At 36.5% G+C, this 26,872-nt stretch overlaps 1 long non-coding RNA gene across 1 annotated transcript; it reads left to right on the top strand.

The window, feature by feature from the left end:
• The first annotated feature begins 309 nt into the window (after positions 1-309).
• On the top strand, positions 310-24,984 carry LOC123877834. The gene is made up of 3 exons (XR_006798686.1): positions 310-322; positions 3,574-3,576; positions 24,882-24,984. It is a non-coding gene; the product is annotated as an uncharacterized LOC123877834 (long non-coding RNA).
• The last annotated feature ends 1,888 nt before the right edge of the window (positions 24,985-26,872 follow it).

Raw genomic sequence — 26,872 nt, 5'->3', positions numbered from 1 at the left:
ATGCAAGTTCAATCATGTTGGCCTCCTAGCAACAGATTGTATGACATCGAATGAGCCAAATATCGATTTTATCAAACTACCTGCATTAGGTAAATTAATAATTTTATATTATTTTTGACAACTCAAATCAATTTTTAAAAATAACCTTACAATAGATATGGATATTAGTTTCTAGAACTTGTCTGCAAAATTACATCGAGTTTGATTAGTTAATATAATATTCAAATGAGAACCAAACTTTGTGTGGAGTAAGTGATTGAGAGATCGCCGTTAAGTTGGAATATATATTATACTTTAGCCTTCAAAATTATACCTATAACATGTCTTAGATTATATTTTTTATTCCTTTCACGTAGACGTATTCACGTAAAATATTACACATCCAAACTGATAAATATTCACAAACCATATATTTTGCTTAGTACATTTATCGAATAATATTTCGCCGAAAATCCACTTTTTCCTTTTCGATTATTAAAAGGCTTTAATAATATTTTCGTTCGAAAATGTTGTTTTCACGTACTGATTCAACATTTACAAGGATATAAACTTTGTGAAATTTTTATGTGTGAATAATTGTAATAAATGCAATTTTTATACAATTTACATATTTACTTTGGTTATTCAAAAAAAGTTGACAGTGTAGGTCTGTATGGAAGACAGTAAATAATACATTCAAATAGCTCACACATAAGGTTCAAGGCAAATCGCGACAGAATTAAAGTAATGCATTTTTTAAAAATCTAATAAAGTAACCTGAACTTTATCTTCACTAGTAATGTACGACTGTCATCTAATTACCTATAGAGCGTACTTTAACTTTGCGTACAGTTTACATTCGGTTGTTTAAGTCTCCGGCAATGTGCTTTGAGCATATTATAATAATTGTGTTCTAGTCATTATAAAGCTAGTCAAATACAAAACCATCGTACAAAATATAACACTTTAGTAGGTACTTTTTAATTTTCTTCTAGTTTCATAGCAGCATGTGAAATTTTTACTATTAGTTGCTATTGCGGTTTACCGCTAGTAGCCTTAGAAATATCAATCAAGTAGAAACAAACACACATTCTGTGAAAATTTTAACTGTCTATCCATTATCGTTCATGAGATACATCCCGCTGACAGACAGACAGACAGACGGACGGACGGACAGCGGAGGCTTAGTAATAGAGTCTTCTCAGACTCTCGGGCGCGTAGCTTTAGTTTTAAAAAAAAAAATATTAGCCATGCTAATCATGACTAATCCTCCCCTGTCCCCTCCAATTAAGCGTAAAGCTTGTGCCAGGAGTGGGTACGACAATAGTGCAACGGGTGGGGTTTGAACCGCCGACCTTTCGGAATTCAGTACGCTCCTCAACCGTTGAACTATCGAGGCTCTAAGCTTTAGGCTTTAGCGTAATTTTAAGTTTACGCAATTAAATTATCTCCACTAAGTACATAGGTAATAAATACATCATTGTAATCATTGTATTGAATATTCAGCAATTGATAATAATTCAGAAAGAGTACAATAGTATCCAATTTGAATAAATGATTTGACTTTAACTTTGACTTTGATCCCGTTGGCATCCTTCGGATACGGAACTCTAAAAACTACAAACGTAAAGGTGCCCACGCACTCGAACTGAACTGCAGCTGAACTGCGCGTCGCGTCAGCGCCCCGCACGATATTCTCTCCAGCCGCGATGCGCGTACCGCGTAGCACGTCACTGCCGCACGTCGCGGCTGGGGAGAATATCGTGCGGGGCGCTGCCGCGACGCGCAGTTCAGCTGCAGTTCAGTTCGAGTGCGTAGGCACCTTAAAGGCACACTCATTACGAGTAGATTGAAAATTAAACTAAGTTCGTTATTTCAGTGCTGTTTGTTTATTTACTTATTACTTGAATATAAGTCTTTCTAAGGAAAATAATACACTAAAAACTAATAATAACACAACATCAGTAAGTACGTTTAAGAGGGGTCTCTCCGCCACTCGCTCCATACAAACGTATCAGTGCCTGTGGTGTTTTAGATTTTTCTAAAAATATTTAGTTTTAAAATTACAAGGCTCAAAGATTTGTATGTGAATTTTTAAGGCCGCGTAATTTTGAAACCGAATATTTTAACAGAAATCTGGAAAACCACCGGCATAGATATTAGTTTCTAGAATTTATTATCTGCAAAATTTAATGGACTTTGGTTGCTTAATATTCAAATGAAACTGGAACTACGATTGTATGGAGTAAGTGGCGGAGAGAGCCCTGTTAACAGCAAACAATAAAATTAATATTGTATTTAGTAGAATTTAGATACAGACCTACATAGGTCTGTATCTAAATTCATCATTCAAAACTTTCTATAAATCTTAATAAGACTCATAACAATTTAATTGTACCTAGATAAATAAATGCTCTTATTGTACCTAATTGTAAATAATAAGATTGTCTAATTAATAAGTTAATTATCATTAATTATTAACAACCTTAAAAAGGTAATAGAGGAACACATTTTCGCATCACTCTAACACATCACACTAATATTATAAACTAGCTGTGCCCGCGACTTCGTTCGCGTGGAATAGTGACTTTTCGGGCAGCATATTTTGAATTACATATACCGTCGTTTGGGTAGCTAAAAATTTACTTTACAGTAATGCTTCTCTGTATACGATATTTGAAGTATGGTCATCGGTAAAAATGTTCGCCGTGATTCTTTAAATTAACATAACTTTTTATTTATGAACCGATTGACATGAAATAAACACTAAATGTTAAGTGAAGCTTACTACAATATATTAGTGAAAACCGTATCTAAATCGAATAAGCCGTTTCTGATATTATAGACGCTTGATAGCGTGCACAAACACACAGACAAACAGACAAAAATAAATTAATTACAATTTCGAGTTCGGCATCGATATAATAACAACCCCTGCTACTTTTTTTTATATATTTCCATTGTACAGACACCACTTTTCTACCATTTTATTATATGTATAGATTTGAAAGTTTGTGTGTATGTTTGTTACTGTTTCACCCAAAAACTGCTTGACGGATTTGGCTAAAAGGAATGGAGGTAGATTATACCCTGGATTAACACATAGGCTTCTTTTTATCCCGTAAAATCAAAGAGTTCCCACGGGATTTTAAAGTCTATAATCCACGCGAACGAAGTCGCTGGTATCAGCTAGTTCATGGTATGATAATATTACGTACCTGTACAATAGGCCTATTATAGATATTTAATTTTTAACCCCCGACCCAAAAAGAGGGGTTTGACGTGTGTATCTGTGTATATGTCTGTGGCATCGTAGCTCCTAAACTAATGAACCGATTTTAATTAAGTTTTTTTTTGTTTGAAAGATGGCTTTATCGGGAGCGATCTTAGCTATAATCCAAGAAAATCGGTTCAGCCGTTTGAAAGTTATCAGTTCTTTTCTAGTTACTGTAACCTTCACTTGCGGGGGTGTTATAAATTTTTAATTTACACTTTTATATTATGTATCTTGTCCTAGAATGGAAATCATGTACATTATATTGTGTAGTAGTGTGGATGGCACTTCAGTGCGATGGACCGATCGATGATATAAAGAGGGTGGAGGGAAGTGGTTAGATGAGGATGGCTGAGAACCAGGTATGGTGACTATGTGAGGTGAGAAGCTGATTATAATGAAATAAGATATATATAATAAATAAAGTTGTAAAACCTACCCACCTATTTTAACTATTCCGAAACCAAAATGTATATAATATAAGTAGGTATATTCGTATTAATCTACGTTGTAGTTTTTAGATTTTTGTGATAAAATGCCGATATATCTAAATAAAGTTTTACTATATCTACATTATGAGTTTTATTTTGATACCTCTTAAAAACCTATTTTGAATTCTGTCGGAAAATTGTCCCAAGCCTCTTGAAACCTATTAAATGACACGTCACAACTTGTCATTCTTGTCACAACTGTCAAAACCGTGAAATCCATACCCTGTTTAAATAGATAAGGGTCATGGGATCAACCCGGGATAAGGTTTTTATTGTTCCATATTTGAATATTAGGTTTTTTTTTATTCACTATAGGCACCTATAGGCACCTATAGGCAAGCGCTTGACCACAATCACACCTGATGGAAAGTGATGATGTGTGAAGTATGGGATCATTGTGTCGATACGAACAATAAATCAAATGGGTATTTTGGGATTTTAGGGGCACGTCAAAGAGATCGCTTCATCACTCCATACTATACAATGACCTTTAAGGGTTAATTTGGGAGCGGTCAGTAAGGTGAAAACATATTATGTTACTAGTTAACCCGCCCCGGTTCCCCCCGGCTTACCCTTTTTTTTTTAAAAAGAATATTAGCTATGCTAATCATGACTAATACTCCCCTTTCCCCCCAATTAAAAGCGTAAAGCTTGTGCCAGGAGTGGGTACGACCATAGTGCAACGGGTGGGGTTTGAACCGCGCCGACCTTTCAGAATTCAGTCCGCTCCTCAACCGTTGAGCTATCGAGGCTCTATAAACCTACTATCTAAACTATCCTTTTCCATGTAAAAATATGAAAGTGCTATGTTACAACTTACAATACAATACATAATGTATTTTACTTGTAGTCGGCGAAGGATAAAACGTAGAAGAAGCTTAACTGCCATTTGAAAATAGAGACCACAAACTTACGTTTGTAAAACATGTAAATTCATATATCTATTCCAACAGGCTCATGAATGGTTCGTTTAGTGTGTAATGCGCTGCATGTGCTGTGCGCGTAATTGACCAACTCAAAGGGACAATTTCCAAGTTACAATTATTATTGAGTTGGAGACGTGTGTGGTAGAGTATTTGTATGCACCGCCCACCACGGTAGAGTTTTTCTCTCGTCATAATAGAGCGTCGTAATGCTTCTATGTTTAATCCTTCATTGGCTATCAATCATCTTTATTCAAGGCAAATCCATCCATACTAATATTATAAATGCGAAAGTGTGTCTGTCTGTCTGCTACCTTTTCACGCACCAAAAGTTTAACCGATTCTGACGAAATTTGGTACTGGGTTAGCTGATATCCCGGGGACGGACATGGGTTACTTTTATCCCGGAAAATCAAAGAGTTCCCACGGGATTCCTAAAGACCTACCCTCTTAACCGATTTGTATGAAATTTGGTACTGAGGTAGCTTGCATCCATGTTATTGTCATAGGCACTTGACTTTTTATCCCGGAAAATCAAACAGTTCCCACGTGATCTATACCCATATAAGGAGATAGTACATAATAGTGCACATCTCTGCTCGAAAAGGTTGTCTTGAAGAAAATGCACTTGAAACTATCTAGCGTTAAGAATTCACAGATAATCCCCGCTTCCAATCCAATTCAGCATAAAATCCCTGAGTAATGCCACTGCAAACTTTATCCCATCCACTATCTCGCCTTTCTTGAGAAATCCATTTTATTTAAAGGCCGGACCGCATATCAGCGGCGCTGCGCAGCGCTGCACGGCGCGTTGCTGCATGTCGCAGCATAGAGAATCTATATTACAGTCAGTCAGTAATATTACAGTAAAACAAGTGTAAATTAAAAATTTATAACACCCCCGACGATCCAAAGTATTTGAGTTTTCCAAAACATCATTTTCAAATAAATAATTATGTATTTAGGCAACGTCCATCTTGACAGCTTGACATTTGTCTATTGACATAATATTATGAACCTAACGGTTATCTAACCTTCTTTTCTACAAGAAAACTAGAAAAGAGCTGATAACTCTTAAACGGCTGAACCAATTTTCTTAGATTATAGCTAAGAACACTCTCGATCAAGCCACCTTTCAAACAAAAAAAAAACTAAATTAAAATCGGTTCATTCGTTTAGGCGCTACGATGCCACAGGCAGATACACAGATACACAGACACACAGATACACACGGCAAACTTATAACACCCCTCTTTTTGGGTCGGGGGTTAACAAGGTTCTTTGGCACTTGAATGACATTGATAGGGGGTATAGTTGTAGAATAAAGGCTGCCAGTAAATAAAATCTTCTCAACCTTAGGGAATATGTTGAAAATGTCGATGTTGAAAATCGAGTTAGTTTTATCTAATTTTAACTGAAACAGGAATTGCGAAAGCCGTCCCTTTTTTCACATCAAAAAGTACAATAAAAACCATTGATAGGCCATGGACTTGCAACCTATCATGTTTTCCTGCTCAAATACAATATTTACCTATTGCTAAATATAGCTATAAGATGCAGACACATTTATGCTGCATCTAAATTATCAGGATATCTTGTGACTTTGTGACATTGTAAGGTCTACATCTCCTGAGGATGCTCCGGTGTCGGGGCGAAACGCGCGTCGAGTGGTGTTGGAATTTGTGTGGTGCTGCGTACCATACAGATTTCGTTGGTTTAGCGGATTATAGCAAATTAAGCTTTTGGTTCCTTGTATATCATGGACTTCCGCAAAATAACGCTTGCTTCTATAATACTATATAGAAGATATATATTGTGATGTTATAAGTATATATGAATGGCTTGAATATTTAAGTCATAGCAGGCTATTAAGTAGGTAGATTTTAGTTCTGATTACATTAAACTTCGGTTGGAAGTGTTTTAGGGCATGGATGAGTTCATCCAAAGATTCGTCACAATTTTGCCAATTTTGCCTGATCGGTATTATAATGTTGCTGATTTAGCATTTTTTGAATGGAAACGCAGTAACCCGGAAGAGATGTGGCAGTTTATTTAAAGACTCATAACCTCATAACCGAACAAAGCCTACGCTTTCGTTTGAACACAGAATTCTAAATAACGTAATAGAAATGGTATCTGCAGCCTTGTTACTTTGCGGAATGGTAACTTTGGATGCAGATTTTTAGAAACTCATCATCATCATCATCATCATCTTAGATATAGGTATAGGCCTCCTGTAGGGATTTTTTAACGAAGAATATTAGCCATGCTTAATCATGACTAATACTCCCCTTTCCCTTCCAATTAAGCGTAAAGCTTGTGCCAGGGGTGGGTACTACAATAGTGCAACGGGTGGGGTTTGAACCGCCGACCTTTCGGAATTCAGTCCGCTCCTCAACCGTTGAGCTATCGAGGCTCAAGGTCTTGGGCTGCCTGGATCTAGCGGCTCCTTGTAACTCACTTGATGTTGTTCGTCTACTTAGTGGGGCTTCTAGTACCTTGGGACTCCAACGACTATATATTTTTAACCGAATTCAAAAAAGGAGAGGTTCTCAGTTCGTTGGAATCTTTTTTTTTGTGTATGTTCCCCGATGACTCAAAGACGCCTGGAGCGATTTAGATTTTTTTTTTTTGAAAGGGTATACTTTACAAGTGGTCCCATATAAACGTAAAGATCTGATGAATATCTTCGGAGATGGGGAACAATAACTCCTCAATGAATAAGAGTAAATTGCTCGCGATCAGTGTGATATCTTAGTAAACAGTACGGTTTTAACTGGGCATAGAATATTTTAGTACAGTGGGGCCTCTAAAAATTGTAAAATAAAAAAAAATTCAAAAGAAAAATGTTTTTCTATGTGCCCTGTCCATTGCCACTTTAGCTTCATAACCCGTTGCGTTGAGAGCGTTTTACAAACTCATGCATACTTAAATAGTTCTAAACCATATAACTTTAGCATGCAAAGAGACATAAATAAAACTAACGCTATGCAAATACGCTTGCAGAAACGAAACTTTGTAATGGACGTTTGAGATTGGGCGATGGGACCTAAATGGCAAAGAGTGAACGAACGGTGAAATGTAAAAAATATCGGATTCAGACGTCATAGCTTTTATTTTTTAACCGACTTCAAAAATTCTTAAAAAAGGATGTTCTTTATTTGACTTGTATGTATGTTCGTGTCGATAACAATTACCTCTGGTTTGCAGTCACTCTTTCACTATTGAAATTATTGACAAGTAATAATAATTAAAGGATGAGCGCACAGACGTCAATGTCTGTGAAAATATCTGCTCAGAAAATATTACGTGTAAGTATATTTTGTAGGTGAATTCTAGCTGATTTATACTAAAAAAGATAAAGTCGAAGTAACACTTTTATTGCCTGTTAGGTTTTATATGTGACTATGTATATTTTCACAGTTATATAATATGTACTTTATATGTATAGTTATCTAAGGCTGCAACAACAACAATAATAATATTGTAAACAAGCTGACACCCGCGACTTCGCGATTTAGGTTTTTCAAAATTATCCGGTGTAGAGGCTGCAACCTCTACAGTCGCCGTTGACGTTAACCTTTCAACCTCTACACCGGGATAAAAAGCAGCCTATGTGTTAATCCAGGCTATAATCTATCTCCATTCCGAATTTCAGCCAAATCCGTTCAGTAGTTTTTGCGTGACAGAGTAATAAACATACACACATACACAGAAACTTTTGCCTTTATAATATTAGCGTGATTTAGCCAATCACAACAATTGAGATTTCCAAGGGCTGATGTTTCAACTTTCAGTTGACATCTGTGCAGAGAAAAGTGGTGTTCTCTTGCCATTTCCATATCTATTTTAAATTCTGTGTTCTTGAGGGTACGGTCGGAATTCCAACCTGTGTCTGATCCGTGATTATTTGAATTGTTAAACTTCGATTCTAAAGGTAATATAATCCGCTTTGTCGAATCTCATCTAAAGTATTCCCGTCCGTAAACCTACGCAAACCTTAATATAAAGCCGCTTCCACACTGGGCCGGCGCGTTTATACCAGCAGGTAAGCGTGTTACTTAGTTACTAGAGGATGCCAGCGGCTTCGCCCGCGTTGATTCCGTTTTTTTTAAATCCCGTAGGAACTCTTTGATTTTCCGGGATAAAAGGTAGCCTATGTCCTTCCCCGGGAAGTATCCCAAGTCTGTACCAAATTTCATTAAAATCGGTTCAGCGGTTGGGCCGCGAAAACGTAGCAGACACACTAACAGACACACGTTCGCATTTATAATATTAGTATGGATTAAGAACTGTGGAATCAACTCCCATCGGCGGTGTTCCCACTAGATTACAACATAGGGTTATTCAAGGGGTGGACCAACAAATTCCTGAAAGGCCGGCAACGCATCGGTGGTTCCTCCGATGCTGAAAATTTCATGGGCGACGGTATCACTTACCAGCTAGTTTTCTCGCTACGTTTTATTAAAAAAAAGTCGCTAGCCATATAACCGGTATTTCTTAGTAACATAGACACCAGCATATGTTGGAACTGATAAATAAGCGATCATCTTTTTTGTACCCTTATTCGAGCAAATAAAACTTTTTTAAGGTCGAATAGGTCAAAGACTCAACCACTATGCTTCGTAAGTTAAAAAAGGCAGCTAAAAGCAATATTATGAAATTAAATCTTCCTTCAAAATATTGTAGAGCATGAAAATCTCTCTGCGTCGTTGCGTCCATATTCAAATTTTCTTAAATAAACTTAAAAATGTCGAAAACGCTCGCACGAGCAGAATATCTAAATTACACAAAGAAATCTTTTACATCCGAGAAAAAGTTCCACATTTTAAGTAAGTACGTTTATTAAAGTCTGCGGAACTCAGCAAAAACTTGTGGAGCTTACGTTGAGGGATGAAAAGAATACTTCAAAACAAAAAACAAAGATTAATGTATAAGCGACGACGCAACGGTTCATTTAGAGCTTAGGAGTATTTATGAAGAGTGGAGTTTATTACATTTTTGACGCAAGATAAATATCTTGGGTCTTAGGCACTTGTCCCACTGCTGACGAGGAAGCAACTGGCTATCGATTATTTTGTCGCTCAAGAAAAGTACAATCGATCCGTTCCGTGTAAATAAAAATGATCGCGAAATGTTCGTACGTGCATATTTTCAGCACGACTGAACCAAATTGGTGATTGTATTTGCAACTAAATTGGAAAATGCACGGGAAAGTACAAAGTCGTAGGCAATAGCGCTGGTAGCTGGAATATTAATAAAAGATCGCTGACAAAGCACACTGCCAACGAGAACTCGCTCTCCATTAGTTTCTCGCAGCGACAAGAGTTATCAAAGAAAAAACTCGCTCAGCGTCAAAACGCGCAGTTTGACCGCCTATCCTAACTACACATTCGCGTTTCGTTGCTCGCCAATCCGTTTTAAGTTTTTAGCTCAACTTGTTTATCGCTGATCGTTGGCGGTGGGACAAGTGCTTAACGCGTCCAGAATATAACAACATTTTTGTTAGAAACACTGCCTTTGCCGACGATAATAATAGCCCGGTCGTGTTAGTAATTTCAAACAGCCTAGGCTATGTTTACGCACTAGGCACCCTACACTTTTTTTTTGCTAACAATTATATGTCCTGTATCCCTTACTAAAGTTCCATACCCAACGGGGTCCTACTAATGACACTTTCCTGTCTGCTTGTCTGTCTGTCTGTCCGCGTGTCACAGATCTCTAGCTCGTAGACGAAATGAGTAAGAAATCTGAAATTTTGGTGTTAGGTGTCATACTGTCAAAATTAGTACCTAGATGACACTAGCGATGAATAATAATAAGTAGCCACTAGCCAGTGTCATATGTAGAACCACACTCAGACTTCGTCTGTGGTGGCGCTTGCTGGCGCGCGTGTTGTGACTTTTTGGAGTGTATTTTTTGTTAGAAGTGGCCGGGTTTTGTGTTCTGCTGGTGTTTATTGGTGGTGGAACTGACTGGGAAACGCTCTAAAGGGGGCCGTGTGTACGTCGGCGGGCGCCGGCACAGACGAAGTCCATACTTATACATATAGTTTCCCTAACTTGTAAATAACTACAAAGTTGACATTGGCTAATCGGTGTAAAGCCAGACGAGAGCGAAAAAAAACCACACTCATGAAACGTCGATTTGCTTTGTTCAATTAAAAATTCGCCCATAATCCCACATGAAATAAAGTTACTGATCTTGAATTGATGTGTTAAATAGTCAACACACTTTATTCACTCTGTTTCATACGATCTGGTTAACAGCTGTTACACCTGGGAATCAATTAGACCGGCCTAAATAAATCCTGAAACCAATGTCAGGATAATTTATAATTGGGTTTCCAGAACACATACCCCTGGAGACCCGGTCTCGGAGACAAATTCACGCGAATAATTGAAGTTTAGATTAATATAATTACAGTTGGGATTTGCTTTTTGATTAGTTAACTAGAGTTTGAAGTATTTATCTATTAATGTAAGTACATAATTTACCTCCAAAGGTCAAATTTCCATAGGTAGGTCAAAATCCCTATTGCTTGCTTGGAGGCTGGCTTTTCCTGCATGTTTAGCAGTGGTGAGCGGGACTGCATTTCACATGCTGCATGTTGCACCAGTCAGATTTGTCTGTTTCAGTGGATATAGCAAATGATACTATAGCAAATTAGGCTTTTGCTACCAAGGTACTACAGGTATGACTTTTACATTATTTTGCCTTGTTTTTGCACAAAATGGGCATCATAGCACAAATTAAATTAAATTCTCGTTTATAACATAAAATCCGATAGTTTAACATTAATCTATGAAGAGAGAATCCCTACAGGCCTTCCGGGTATAGAGTAAAATGGAAGCTATTTCCGAAGGAAATACCAAGGAAGATATATTTTCTTGAGGCAAATAGCAGTACCTACGAGTTTATATAACTCGACAACGGTTATAGAATTCGCGTAGGTACCTATCGAAACACAGTGGTTTTAATGAGCCTCGATAGCTCAACGGTTGAGGAGCGGACTGAATTCCGAAAGATTGGCGGTTCAAACCCCACCTGTTGCACTATTGTCGTACCCACTCCTGGCACAAGCTTTGCTAAGATGGAAGCGGGCTAACCCGGAAGGGGTATGCCAGTTTTTCATTAAACCCATACTCCTTTGGTTTCTAGACAGCATCGTACCGGAACACTAAATCGCTTGGCGGCACGGCTTTGCCAGTAGGATGGTAACTAGCCACGGCGGAAGCCTCCCACCAGGCCACACCAGAAATTAAGACCGCCACTGTTAACACCCCACTTACAGAATAAGATCTGAATTTAGCGTAATTTGTGACTAAAAGTTCTTTTTAATTAGATCGTAAAGTTAGCTTGGAGATTGTTAATAATTCTTTGTAATTAAATCTAAAAGCTTGAAGATACTTAAGTGACTTCAATAAAGTTTTATTAGCGATCCGCTCTGCTTAGTTATTTATATGGACTTTAGATCTAAGGCTTTACTGGCTTACTGGCTATCTTGACAGACAGACAGACAGACAGACGGATAGACAGTTAGACAACAAGGTGATCCTATAAGTGAACCCTAAAAAGTAGCCTATATGAGTATATACGCCAAAAGCTAGTGCAGACAAACAGACTTTTGCATTTATAATATTACCTAACGTATGAATAGTATGGATAAATCAGCGTACCTACCTACAATAGCATTTTGCTTAAAGATCATGAACTCCTGTGTTTTTTATTTACACTTGATAAGCTTTTATCTCTCGCGGAATATCCAAGTTTTTAGGGATCCGTACCTCAAAAGGAACAAGAAAAAGTTGTCAAACTAAAATAGCGATCGTCTTAATAAACGCTAAAATATTATAGTAAAATTGTTTTTCCGTCGCTTGGTTTATTTTAATGTTGTAGCACTTTTATATTCATGAACTCAGAATTTTCTCCTCTTTCATTTCACATCCCACTCTACAACACAATAGGAAAAAAAAATTGAAGACCCCACTTTTTTTGATGTAACATCCGTTAGGTCAATTTTTGTCGTATAAAATATAGCCTACGAGTATGTCACCCGGACCTTTACAACGAATCAATTGACACCTCATTCAACAAAATCGACCCAGTAGTTTAGGCGCTACGATGGACTGGATACAAACATACATATGTACATTCATACATAGACATACATAATATGGATATATTCATACATAGACTGCTAAAATCATAAGTAGATATAACCCTTCCTTTTGGCAGAATCACTTTGTTGTCTGTCGGTACGTTTTTCGTGTCTGTCAAGAAAACCGTTGACCAGGAATCATGAAATTTGGCTGGCAGGTAGACCTTGTAGTACAAGTAAAAGAAAAATCCAAAAACCGTGAGTTTGTGGTTACATCACCAAAAACATTAAAATGTGTTCGCAGAAAAAATAATTTACTAAATCCCATATGTATGGCGCAGTCCTTCATTAACATACATAAAAGTGTCAGGTATACTTTGTATGATGGTACGGAACCATTCTTGTGCGAGTCTGACTCGCACTTAGCCAATTTTTTTATTGAATTAAGTTTGTTATCCATGTATTGTAATAATTAATTTCATTAAAAACACGCATAAAAATATTTTTTGTGACCTTTGCTATCATTTTATTTATCTTTTTCTTAACTGTCTTCATTATTATCATAATATTCGAACGGATGAGCTGTTTTAGTGGGGCATTACGATAATAATTGCTTTTGACCTCTCTGGGGCAATGGTGAGCGCTGTGGTCTTATCAGTGGAGGTCCCGTGTTCGATTCATGGCAAGGCAATTTGGGAATTTATCATTTCTAAATTGTCTCTGGTCTGGTGTGGCGGGAGGCTTCGGCCATGGTTAGTTACCAGCCTACCGGCAAAGTTATGCCGCCAAGCGATTTAGTGTTCCGGCACGATGTCGCACTTTCATACCCCTTCCAAGTTAGTCCGTCCGTCTGTCTGTCTGTCAGCTGGTTGTATCTCGCGAACTGTAATAGGTAGAGAGTTGAAATTTTCACACAATGTGTATTGGAAATATTTATAAAATTAAAAAGTATTAGATCTTAAACGATGGTACGTGCGGATTACGGAACCCTTCGTGTGTTAGTCCGAATCCCACTTGACCGATTTTTAATCTTTTCATTAAGTGCATTTTTCATTTTTCTTTAAAATCACCGTTATGTAACCTCGGACCTTTATTAATGAAATTGAATAATACAGATTGGTTTTTAACTGACCCATTAAATATTACATTCAGTAAAATAAATTAAGGCTTAATCGGTTTTAATTTGCTAATTAAAATTAACATCAGAAATATGGTAGCCAATTGAGGCACGTTCCAAATTCCCTGTCAAAGATAAATTCCTCTCTAAAGGTATGTTTCCACTGAAGAGCGGGGAGGAGCAGAAACAGAGGGCTTTAAAATGGCTTCAAAATAATTGACCGAATTGACCGAACTCGCACAACTCGGACTCCGTAGCCATGCAACTTGCTGAAAACTTAGGCGGTAACTTTTTTTGTAACGGTATTTTTCTTAAATTTTCCAACAAACCCAATAATCATTTTAAAATACATATTTTACAAAGTTTCACTTAAAGGAGTAAATCAAAAATTTTTTGTAGTGTTTAGGAATTGGCATGAGAATTCTTTTTTAACCCCCGACCCAAAAAGAGGGGTGTTATAAGTTTGACGTGTGTATCTGTGTATCTGTGTGTCTGTGTATCTGTGTATCTGTCTGTGGCATCGTAGCGCCTAAACGAATGAACCGATTTTAACTTACTTTTTTTTGTTTGAAAGGTGGCTTGATCGAGAGTGTTCTTAGCTATAATCCAAAAAAATTGGTTCAGCCGTTTAAGATTATCAGCTCTTTTCTAGTTTTCTTGTAGAAAAGAAGGTTAGATAACCGTTAGGTTCTTAATATTATGTCAATTGACAAATGTCAAGCTGTCAAGATGGACGTTGCCTAAATACATAATTATTTATTTGAAAATGATGTTTTGGAAAACTCAAATACTTTGGATCGTCGGGGGTGTTATAAATTTTTAATTTACACTTGTTCAATATTTTAATAATGTTATGCCCCTATGTAGCAGTGGTATTATGTAAAGTGATAGCTTCATGGTCAAAGACGTCGGCCTTCTAGTCGGGAGGTCCGGGATTCGATCCCGAGCACGACACAAACGTCCTTTTAAACTAAACGAGGCCGTTAATTGCTATTTCGATTATGACTTGAATAGACTTTCCTTTCATTTGCGAAGAAACAAATATATGAATTGCATGGCAAGATAAAAGTTACATTGCCATTTATACAGATACTATTACCAAGTAAAATATAGATAGGTATACAAAGTATGAACAACCATATTGCAGTGAATTTGTATATTTTACAAAAGTCATACTTGTATGGAAGTTGCTGGTGTGACAAAATTAAAAAAAAATCGGATAATTCTTCTTTTGTTGAACTAAGCACTCTTTTGCATGTGGGGAAAAATTAAGCCAACAACGACAATGCCAACGTAATTAATTAAATTAAATATTAAAATTAAATGATCAAAATATTCAGTGCTTAAGATAAGTATTTCTCTATTTACTTATGTCACCCTTATTTTGTAAACAATATTAACTTTTTTTTTGTTTTGTTTTGCATAAAACCATACAATCTTAGTTATTTTTAATTACTGTAGTTTAATTTTTTTTTATTGTAGTTTCTTTGTTTATATTAAGTTAAGTAGTTTATTCATATTAAGTCGCCCTAGTTCTATTGCTAAACTGTGGATAGTGTAGTTGATTACATATTTACCAATATTGTACGATAGATTTAAGTTATAGTTTTAATACTTAATAATATGTAATTATTTACTGTCCCAAATAAATAAAATAAAATTCGATATAACACTAAGAAAATACAGAGTTTTTAACATGTTTTTATGGAAATTTTTTGTAAGTGCAAACAAATACTTAGTTATTATTTTAATGGAGGCAATATTTATTAAGTTAGGAAGTTAGGAAGATAAAAATCGCTTCCGCGTCCGCTAGTTCTTCGTGGACGCGCCCTTTCTCGCCTAAGTACTTGTTCTTAATTCCCCCAGCGGTGTAGCAATCAAGTTAAACACTTGAATTGAAGTTAAATATTTCATAGAACAGTGAGCCAACTTTACAATTCGATTACTGGGAAGCTGTAATGAATTTTAAATCTTATCGGTATTTAAGTCACGGGACTGAAGTTAGCTCGTTTTTCATTCATGAAAGTTTTTGTAACTTCCCGAACGAAGTTCAAAAGAAAATAAACGTTTCGTAAACTGACACTGGTACTTCACCGTTTTTTTTAGGATTCCGTGCCTCAAAAGGAAAAACGAAACCCTTTTAGGATCTTTCTATCTGTCTGTCTGTCCGTCTGTTCGTCCGTCGTGTCTGTCTGTCTGTCTGTTCGTCCGTCGTGTCTGTCTGTCTGTCTGTCCGTCCGTCCGTCCGTCCGTCCGTCCGCCCGTCCTGTCTGTCAAGAAAACCTATAGGGTACTTCCCGTTGATCTAGAATCATGAAAGGCAGGTAGAGGTAGGTCTTATAGCACATGTGAAGGAATAAATCTGAAAACCGTGAATTTGTGGTTACATCACAGAAAAAAAAATTAAAATGTGTTTTAATTTTCAAAGTAAGATAACTATACCAAGTGGGGTCTTATATGAAAGGGCTTTACTTGTACATTCAAAAACAGATTTTATTTATTTTTAAGCATACTTAATAGTTTTTGATTCATCGTGCAAAATGTCGAAAAAAATACCCGAGTATGGAACCCTCGGTGCGCGAGTCTGACTCGCACTTGGCCGGTTTTTTTTTAATTCAGATACAAGTTAGCCTTTGACTGAGATCTCACCTGATGGTACCTAAGTGATGATTGATGATGCAGTCTAAGATGGAAGCGGCCTAACTTGGAAGGGCCAAGGGGCATGGTAGTTTCATTAAACCCTTCATACCCTTAATCGGTTTCTACACGGCGTCGTACCGGAACGCCAAATCGCCAGGTGGCCTTGCCGGTAGGCTTCCACTAGACCAGACAATTTATTAGAAAATATAAATTCAAATTCAAATTCAATTCAGGAATCGAACCCGGGACCTCCATTGACCACGGCGCTTACCACTGCGCCAGGGAAGTCGTCAAAATTCTAAATCGCTGTGAAGTTGACTTTTACCACTCTTGGGCAGTAAAAATATTGCTGCACAGTTATTATTAGTCTTCAAAGCCGCCTTCAAGCAGGTATAATGGCTACCATACTATGAAGCAGCTGTTCCAGAGCCAACATGTCTAGGTATTATACTATTATACTACCTTAGCGTATCTATCTCAATAACTATTGGACTTATTGAAAATTGTCTGATAATAACAAGATTTGTTTGTCTTTCAACCATTTTCCTTTTTTCCAAAATAGCGACCACACATAAAACCTAGTATATAAATCAATGGGGTTGAATCAATACAAACAAGTATTGTATTGTTTGATATAAGCTATCAAAGTTGTACTGGTGCCTAGACTGTTGTACTGATGACTCCATTAGAACAACTTTGATACCTTATATTATCTCAGAAACTCGAAACGTCGAAAAAAAAAATTGGTTGTCTGTAAAGTCGGTTTACTGACGATAGTTGAACGTGACAACAAAGGCCGATTGTGCTTCTTTGTCGCTCGTTCCGCGCTCTCGCTTGCACTTCAAGCCTTACATGGAACGCCTCAGAGCGAGGTAACGCCGCATGAGTCATGTTTTTTCGTGCGTGCTGCCGGCTCTATCGAATTATAAGACGTGGTCACGTCAAAAAACTCGAATATATTGTTTGTATTGATGCCACCTATTGATTAATATAAGTTTTACGCGTGGCTGCTTTTAAAAAAAAAAAAGGAAAATGACGGTCTACTAGGCAGGCCAAAATCTTTAAAACCCAGGCACAGAGATGGCTAGCATCCCGGGAAAGGATACCTAATATGCCATTTTTTGCCCCGGAAAATTAAAAAGTTTCCACGTGATTTTTAAAAATCTAAACCCACGCGGGTGAAGACGCGGGCATTATCTATTACTAGCCGATGCCCGCGACTTCACCCGCGTGGATTTAGGTTTTTCGAAATCCCGTGGGAACTCTTTGATTTTCCGGGATAAAAAGTAGCCTATGTGCTAATCCAGGATATTATCTATCTCCATTCCAAATTTCAGCCAAATCCGTCCAGTAGTTTTTGCGTGAAGGAGTAACAAACATACACACACACGCACACACATACAAACTTTCGCCTTTATAATATTAGTGTGATAAATAAAGCTACAGATATCACAATCTAAGTATTTACAGTGAACAGCGTAAGTATTTATATGAAATGGTTTCATTTGCGCAAATCACTACTATTTAATCAATCGGAGTATCATGTCGCTTAAACTCGACTTAAATGTAATGATAATATTATTATCCGTAATGATTCTGATCATACAAGATTCTTCAGCTCAATGCCTAGGAGATAATTTCGAAGAAGATCTTGCATTGCACGCAGTTGCGTCGACACATGGACACGGGATATGTCCAAATAACTACCGGCGAGTGTTAAGTTACTGCAGCCCGAGATTGAACATTAATAGGAAAGTTGATTTAAATAATTTGTTCGCAGAATATCTTAAAAGAACCGCAGAAGATTTCAAGAAGAATACAGGTTCACAGTGATTTTGAATTTGATTAACAGGTGAATTTTAAACTTTTTACCTTTATAGATTTTTGTGTTTGTATCTTTGATATATTTTATGCAATAAAAATATCAATTATTTCATTAGGTTTCATGTTTTTATTCAGTTTTACAAAGAATACCCTATGGCACAGCTACTTTCACAATGATTTCAACGATAAATATATTAGGTATGTTCAGAGACATCTTGATTTCAAATATACATATTCCTAATTAAAAATAAAATGTTTACATATAGTGCACTTTAGTGATAGTATTTATTTTACTTACTTCAAAGGGTTCCCATGTTAACTAATGGCATTTTATACAAGGAACCAACAGCTTAACACTCACTCCTTCACTTACTCCATAGAATCGTAGCCCCAATTTAATTTGAATATTAAGCAACCAGAGTCCATGAAATTTTGCAGATATAGTCTAGAAACTAATATCTGTGCTTGTGGTGTTTTAGATTTTTCTAAAAATATGTAGTTTTAAAATTACAGGGGCTCAAAGATTTGTAGCTTAAAATTACAGGGGCTCAAGGAGATAGCTTGCATCCCTTGAATGGATGTAAGTTATTTTTTAGTCCGGAAAATTAAAGATTCCCCACAGAATTTTTAAAACAAAGTTGCGGGCATCACCCATTTATTAATAATTTTCCATAATTAGCTACCAGATAAGTATCACAATCTAAGTACCTACCAGTACATAGCGTAGGTATACAGCGTTATTATTTATATCAAACAGTTTCATTCGCGCAAATCACAAGTACATAATCAATCGGAGTAACATGTCGCGTGAACTCGGTGTGATAATAATATTATCTGTAATGATTCTGGTCATACAAGATTCTAAAGCTCAAAGCCATGAAGATTATTACCAAGATTCTACAACTCAAAGGCAAGAAAATGATTACCAAGATTCTACAACTCAAAGGCAAGAAAATGATTACCAAGATTCTACAACTCAAAGGCAAGAATATTATTACCAAGATCCTATAGCTTGAAAACAAGAAGATGATTCCAAAATAAAAAATGAAAATAACGTAGGAAATGATGCGAGTGTTACGACTTTAGAACAAGGATCATGTCCAGTTGGTTACTATAGGCGGTTAGGTTTCTGCTTGAAATATAGCCAAGATTACCAAGATCCTATAGCTCGAAGGCAAGAAGATTATCACCAAGATTCTTCGGCTCAATCGCAAAATCCAGAAGGTCATAACAATACGAACATTCGTTTCCGAATCTCAGGATTTTCGACTGAAGGAGAAGGGATATGCCCAAGTAATTACTATCGGTGGTTAGATCACTGCGTGGAAAGGAGACTTGGAAAACGACAGAAGAGATTAAAATAAAAAAGATTGCATTCATTTAAAGTTTAACAGTGCTTTCGAAATTAATTAATTACCAGGTGAATTAAACATTTTAATTTTATAGATACTATTGTTATGTTTGTATCTTCGATATATTTTAGACAATAAATTTCAATTATTTCATTACATTTCGTGCTTTTATTGACCTTTAGCTTTATTTAAAAGTTGACATATTTTATATTATAAATGCGAAAGTGTGTCTGCGTTTAACCTATTTTGGCAAAGTTTTCTACACAGGTGATTTGCATGCCGGGAAAGGATGACTTTTCCCGGCATGCAACCGCCTATGAAGGCGGTTTTTGCCTCGGAAAAATAAAGAGCTCCCACGAGATTTCTAAAAATCTAAATCCACGCGGGCGAAGTAGCGGGCACCATTTAGTTATTAATATTTTTTCATAATTAGCTATAGATATCACAATCTAAGTGCCTACAGTATAAAGCGTAATTATTTATATCATACGGTTTCATTCGCGCAAATCACAAGTACATAATCAATCGGAGTAACATGTCGCGTGAACTGGGTGTGATAATAATTTTATCTGTATCGATTCTGGTCATACAAGATTCTACAGCTCAATGCCAAGAAGATGGTTACCAAGATTCTACAACTCAAAGGCAAGAAAATGATTACCAAGATTCTACAACTCAAAGGCAAGAAAATGATTACCAAGATTCTACAACTCAAAGGCAAGAAAATGATTACCAAGATTCTACAACTCAAAGGCAAGAAAATAATTACCAAGATCCTAAAGCTCGAAGACGAGAAGATGATTACAAACCAAAAAATGCAAATAACGTAGGAAATGATGCGAGTATTACAACTTTAGTACAAGGATTATGTCCAGTTGGTTACTTTAGGGGGTTTGGTTTGTGCTTGAAATATAGCCAAGATTACCAAGATCCTATAGCTCGAAGGCGAGAAGATTATCACCACGATTCTTTAGCTCAAAACCAAGAAGATTATTACCAAGGTTATACAGTTCCAAGGCAAGGAAATTATTACCAGGGTTTTGCAGCTGGAAAGGCAGAAGATAATTCCTACTCATACTGGTCTAGACGCCAGAACTCAGTAACAGGTATAATGACTGGTGGACACGGGTTATGTCCAATTGGCCACTCTGTGCGATTAGGTGTGTGCCGGTAATAACGTCAAAATTAAATGGAAAAGTTGGTATTCAAATTAAATTTACAGTGAAGTGAATTTTTAAACTTTTATTGATATAAAAATGTTGTATTTGTATCTTTGTTAAGTTATATGGAATAAAAGTTTCAGTTATTTCATTAAGTTTCATGTTTTTAACCCCCGACCCAAAAAGAGGGGTGTTATAAGTTTGACGTGTGTATCTGTGTATCTGTGTATCTGTGTATCTGTGTATCTGTGTATCTGTGTATCTGTGTATCTGTGTATCTGTGTATCTGTGTATCTGTGTATCTGTCTGTGGCCTCGTAGCGCCTAAACGAATGAACCGATTTTAATTTAGTTTTTTTTGTTTGAAAGGTGGCTTGATCGAGAGTGTTCTTAGCTATAATCCAAGAAAATCGGTTCAGCCGTTTGGAAGTTATCAGCTCTTTTCTGGTTTTCTTATTACTTTTATCCCAGGACCACCAGAGGTTACGTATTTTCTGACACAGGAAATATGTACGATTGAGTAGTGTTAGTAAGTACTAAGAAAGCATGCCTAGCCTACGTGCTCGCTTGCTTAGACGGCCAATTTTCAGGTATCTGATAATCAAGGTACATAAAACCATTACTTACCTCACGTAAATTCTCCAAACTGATTTTTACGTATATTTTAGGCAATATCCTTAAAAATATGTCGCCAATACTCCCAGACACTTCCCGCGTCGGCCGTATTGCTTTGCAGACGCTTTAAAGCACCCAAAATAAGTAATTACTTAACTGCACGTAAATTCTGATGCTCCATTTTTATATATGTCCACCAGACAACTATTTTAAAACCTTTTACAAGAAGACAGACCGATCCAGAGGGCCAATCATCCCCTAAATTCAATTTTAATGCCTCTGTGGGTTTGAGCGCGAGGGCATCATTATCTACGCGCATGAGACTGAGTAAGACATGTATTAGGATATATTGACTTCTCTCTCACTCTCTTATAGTTTACTTATGTCAATTAATTATTAATATTAAAAAAAAATCTGCTAAAAATTAAAAAAATTGGAGAATTTACGTGAGGTAAGTAATGTTTTTATGTACCTTGATTACCTGATACCTGAAAATTGGCCGTCTAAGCAAGCTAGCAGGTCTGTAGGCATGCGTTCTTAGTACATACTAACACTACTCAATCGTCCACATTTCGTTCGTCAGAAAATACCTACGTGACGGCTGGTGGCCCTGGGATCTTTCACTATTGTAACAGAGGTTCATAATATTATTTCAATTGGCAAATGTCAAGCTGTCAAGATGGACGTTGCTTAGATACATAATTATTTATTTGAAAATAATGTTTTGGAAAACTCCGATACTTTGGATCGTAGGCGCGGAGTTTCTAATTTATAAAATATTATAATCACAGTTAAACGAGAAAACATCAATTCAATTATAATATCCAACAGTCAACCAAAGGCCAAGAAAAATCAACCCAAACCCAAACCATAGTCAAACTATTTTTAGGGTTCAGTAAGTATCTGTAGAAAAAAAAAAATGTAGCCTCGACTGTTGTAGTCGCGTAGGTGTGCATGGCACCATTAAATATCGTAAATATAGGCGATGACCCTCCGCGCAGCTGAGGTTCCCGCATCGTAGTCGCTTTGTCGCGCAGGTTTGGATGATGCATTAGGCGCACTTTCTTTATATTTTATCTGCTTGAACTCAGCTTATTTACTTTGACAAAATACGTTTAAAATTCATCATTATCAGGATCAACCCATCGCCAGCTCACTACTGAGCACAAGTCTCCTCTCAGAATGAGAAGCTACCACACTGGCCAAGCACGTATTGGCACACCTCACGCACCTTTGAGGGAGCATTATGGCCAACTCTTAAGCATGCAGGTTTCCTGACGGTGTTTTCCTTCACCACTTCGTTGTCTGTCTGTGTGTCATCTTTCAAGAGAATCAAAACTTATAAATTGGGTATTTCCCGTTTACGTAGAATCATGAAAGGCAGGTAGCAATATCTTATAGCCCAAGTACTCTACTCCTGTGGCCCAAGTAAACAGAAAAATCCGACAACTGAATTGTCATTACATAAAAAAAAACTTGTACGGAACTCTTCATGTGTGAGGCAGACTCGCACTTGACCGGTTTTTGAAAGTTATGTCAAATAAAATTTTTACATGCAATAACAAACAAAATGAAATACAAGCCAATTTATTCCTTATTTCATCGGGTGAAAGTCGATTTCAATTTAATCGTAGGTATATCTTGAAAAGCGAACTATTATACGACTACGTAAAATGGGTACCTTTTTAAAGCAACGACATGTTAGAAACAGATATTTCGTTTTGGTCGTGTTAAACTATGTGAGTCATTCAGATAATTCTTGATTTAGTGATGTTCGGTCAAAAATATTTATTTCATGGAACATACTTGGGAGTTGGGAACATATAATTAACATAACATTGATGTTACTTTTGAAGAGATATTAGCTGCCTTATTGGATTTATATTATTATAGAAATTGGGTTTTTGAATGGCACAAATAAACGGTAATTTATGAATAAAAGTTTAAAAAGCGTGAAATAAAAATTAAATTAAAAATTTAAAAAACCCCCGACACATAAACCTCTAAAAAGTAAAAAAATAATAGGTAAGTATGTATGGGCCCTTTAAGAATAGTATAAATAGTAAAGTTTTTATCCAAGCGTTCGTTGCGTCGGGGGACCGCTAAAGACTATTCTTTCTACAACAGATGACTTTCATAGTTTGTGATAGGTAGCGGTCCCCTGGCGCAACGAGCGCTTGGATAAAAACTTTACTATTTATACTATTCTTAAAGGGCCCATACATACTTACCTATTATTTTTTTACTTTTTAGAGGTTTATGTGTCGGGAGTTTTTTAAATTTTTAATTTAATTTTTATTATTACAATTTTATCTTAATCCAACATCGAGGTTGCAAACTTTTTTAAGCCCCAATCCAAAAAGAGGGGTATCATAAGTTTGACGTGCGTATCTGTGTATCTGTCTGTGGCATTGTAGCTCCTAAACTAATGAACCGATTTTAATTTAGTTTTTTTGTTTGAAAGGTGGCTTGATCGAGTGTTCTTTGCTATAATCCAAGAAAATCGGTTCAGTCGTTTGGATGTTATCAGCTCTTTTTAATCGACTTCCAAAAAAAGAGGAGGTTCTCAATTCGTCGGAATCTTTTTTTTTTTATGTATGTTCCCCGATTACTCAAAGACGCCTGGACCGATTTCGAAATATTTTTTTTTGTTTGAAAGGGAAATACTTCGCAGTTGGTCCCTTATAAATTTTATGAAGATCTGATGAATATCTTCGGAGATGGAGAACAGAACTCCTCAATGGATAAGAGCAAATTGCTCGCGATCAGTGTAATAGCTTAGTAAACAGTAGGGTTTTGACTGGGCATCGCATATTATAGTACAGTAGGGCGTAGGGCCACTAAAACTTGTGAAATAAAAAAAATTCAAAAGAAAAATAAAACCGACTTCAAAAACCACAAGCACTAAAAAGTTAAAAAAAAAATAACTTTTATTTCTGCACGTGTAATGTATGTATGAAGTCGGGCGAGCTTCACACTTGGATTTCTAGTTTATTTTATTATGCTCGCTCGACTTCATACATACATTACACGTGTAGAAACAAAAGTTAATTTTTACTTTTTAGTGCTTGTGGTTTTTGAAGTCGGTTTTATTTTTCTTTTGAAAATTTTCTCGTTACTGTAACCTTCGCTTGCCGTCGGAACTCTTTGATTTTCCGGGATAAAAAGCAGCCTATGTCCTTCCCTGCGATGTAAGCTAAAAATCGGTTGAACTATTGGGCCGTAAAAAGCTAGCAGACAGACACACTTTCGCATTTATAATATTAAGTATATAGTATGGAGGAAATATGGATATGGATTGCACAGAGCTTTGCGGTGTGATATATAAGATACTTATCATTAATCATTAGACCACTGTTAGGTCGAATTTTGATACATCTATCAATTTCACCAAATATTTTATTAGATAATACCTACATTAAATACCGGATGATAGGATACCGCTAAATCAGCAACAATTTTAGCGATAATTTAGTAAAACCACTACACTTTGATAAATAGATGCTAAATTGCAGTGCATTAGTAGGTATTGTGATATGCATATTTGATAAACATTCAATTATTAAATTACTAAATGATGCCCGCGACTTCATCCGCGTAGATTTAGGTTTTAAAAATCTTCGAAATAAGTTAGTAGCCTATATCCGTTTCCAGGATACAAATTATCTCTGCACCAAATAGGTGATGCCCGCGATTTTTAACCCTCGACCCAAAGAAAGGGGTGTTATAAGTTTGACGTGTGTATCTGTCTGTGGCATCGTAGCTCCTAAGCGAATGAACCGATTTTAATTTAGTTTTTTTTTTGTTTGAAAGGCGGCTTGATCGAGAGTGTTCTTAGCTATAAATGAAGACAATCGGTTCAGCCGTTTGAAAGTTATCAGCTCTTTTCTAGTTTTCTTATAGAGGTTTTTGTGTCGGGTGTTTTTAAATTTTAAGTAATTTCCACGTGGATTTAGATTTTAAAATAATCCCGTGGAATCTCTTTGATTTTCCGGGACAAAAAGTATCCTATGCCCATCCCCGAGCTCCAAGCTATCTTTTTATCAAATTTTGTCGAAAAAAAATTCTACTAAAAATTTCAAAAACCTTCGACACAAAAATCTCAATCAAAAACTATTATGCATAGAAATAAATAAAAATCTCTTTTAGAATGTACAGGTATAAAAAAGCCCTTTCATATGATATCCCTCTTGGTATGGTTATCTTACTTTGAAAATTTAAACAAATTGTAATTTTTTTAATGATGTAACCACAAATTCCCGGTTCTTGGAATTATTCCTTTACTTGTGCTATAAGACCTACCTATCTGCCAAATTTCATGATTCTAGGTCAATGGAAAGTACTCTATAGGTTTTCTTCACAGACACGACGGACGGACGGACGGACGGACGGACGGACGGACGGACAGACAAACAGACACCAGAGTGATCCTATAAGGGTTCCGTTTTTCCTGTTGAGGTACGGAACCCTAAAAACGGGACCAATTCACAGGCAAACGGTAGTTTTACCTTTATAATGAAAGCTACAGGATAGCTTTATAATATTTGCATGTTGAAGCGTGCAGGCATGATAACCTAGTCTAACGCACCAGTAGATCCAATATAGGCAAATTAGTTTGATAGCGAAGAGTAAATATTTGCAAAATAAATAAATGACCCTTCAACCGTTGCGTACAGTTTTTATTGCATTTTCCATGACTGGAATCAAATGTGATTTTCCGGGATAAAAATGTCCTTCCGTCATGTCCGTCCGTCATATCCATCCGTCATGTCCGTCCATCATGTCCGCCCGTCATGTACCTACGTCTTCAGGTTAGTTGCCACCTTTTGAATATAGCAATGGATTGCGCAAGCCTAATAATATGAAGTAAGCAGTTCCATAATCTTACAGCTTCAACGGAAAATGATGTAGAAAAAAAAAGAAGTCTATTGGTAATAGTTACTAATACTATTCTGTGATTGTCCGCAAAACAAGTGATACTTACGCCTCGTGTTCAGAGTGGATTACTTAACATCGCTGATCATGAAATTTCCGCTACGTGTATGTGGAACATCACAAGTTTTCTCGAGACTCTTTTTACTTAAATTTGTGAAAAAAATATGCTTTACTTTTAGATCAAAATCACATAGCCAAAAAGATTATCTCTCCTAAAGAACAAGTTTCTTGGTTTCTTTTCTGCATGTACACACGCCATTAAGAACCAAACAAAATCACATCAAAAACGAAAATCCTAAAAAAAACATAGCGGTTTTTGCATGCGCAACGAAATTATGTCGCAAGCACTATACAGTCTTAGACCTGCATGTCTTGATAGAGTTGAAATTTGAACAATATTAGTAAATTACTAACACCTACAAAGTTTGTCAGTTGTTTCCAATTTACGTTGCCGCTTAGCAA

This window comes from Maniola jurtina, chromosome 24, assembly GCF_905333055.1.
Source record: "Maniola jurtina chromosome 24, ilManJurt1.1, whole genome shotgun sequence".
Lineage (NCBI taxonomy): Eukaryota > Metazoa > Arthropoda > Insecta > Lepidoptera > Nymphalidae > Maniola > Maniola jurtina.
This window is presented reverse-complemented; position numbering and strand designations above follow the sequence as displayed.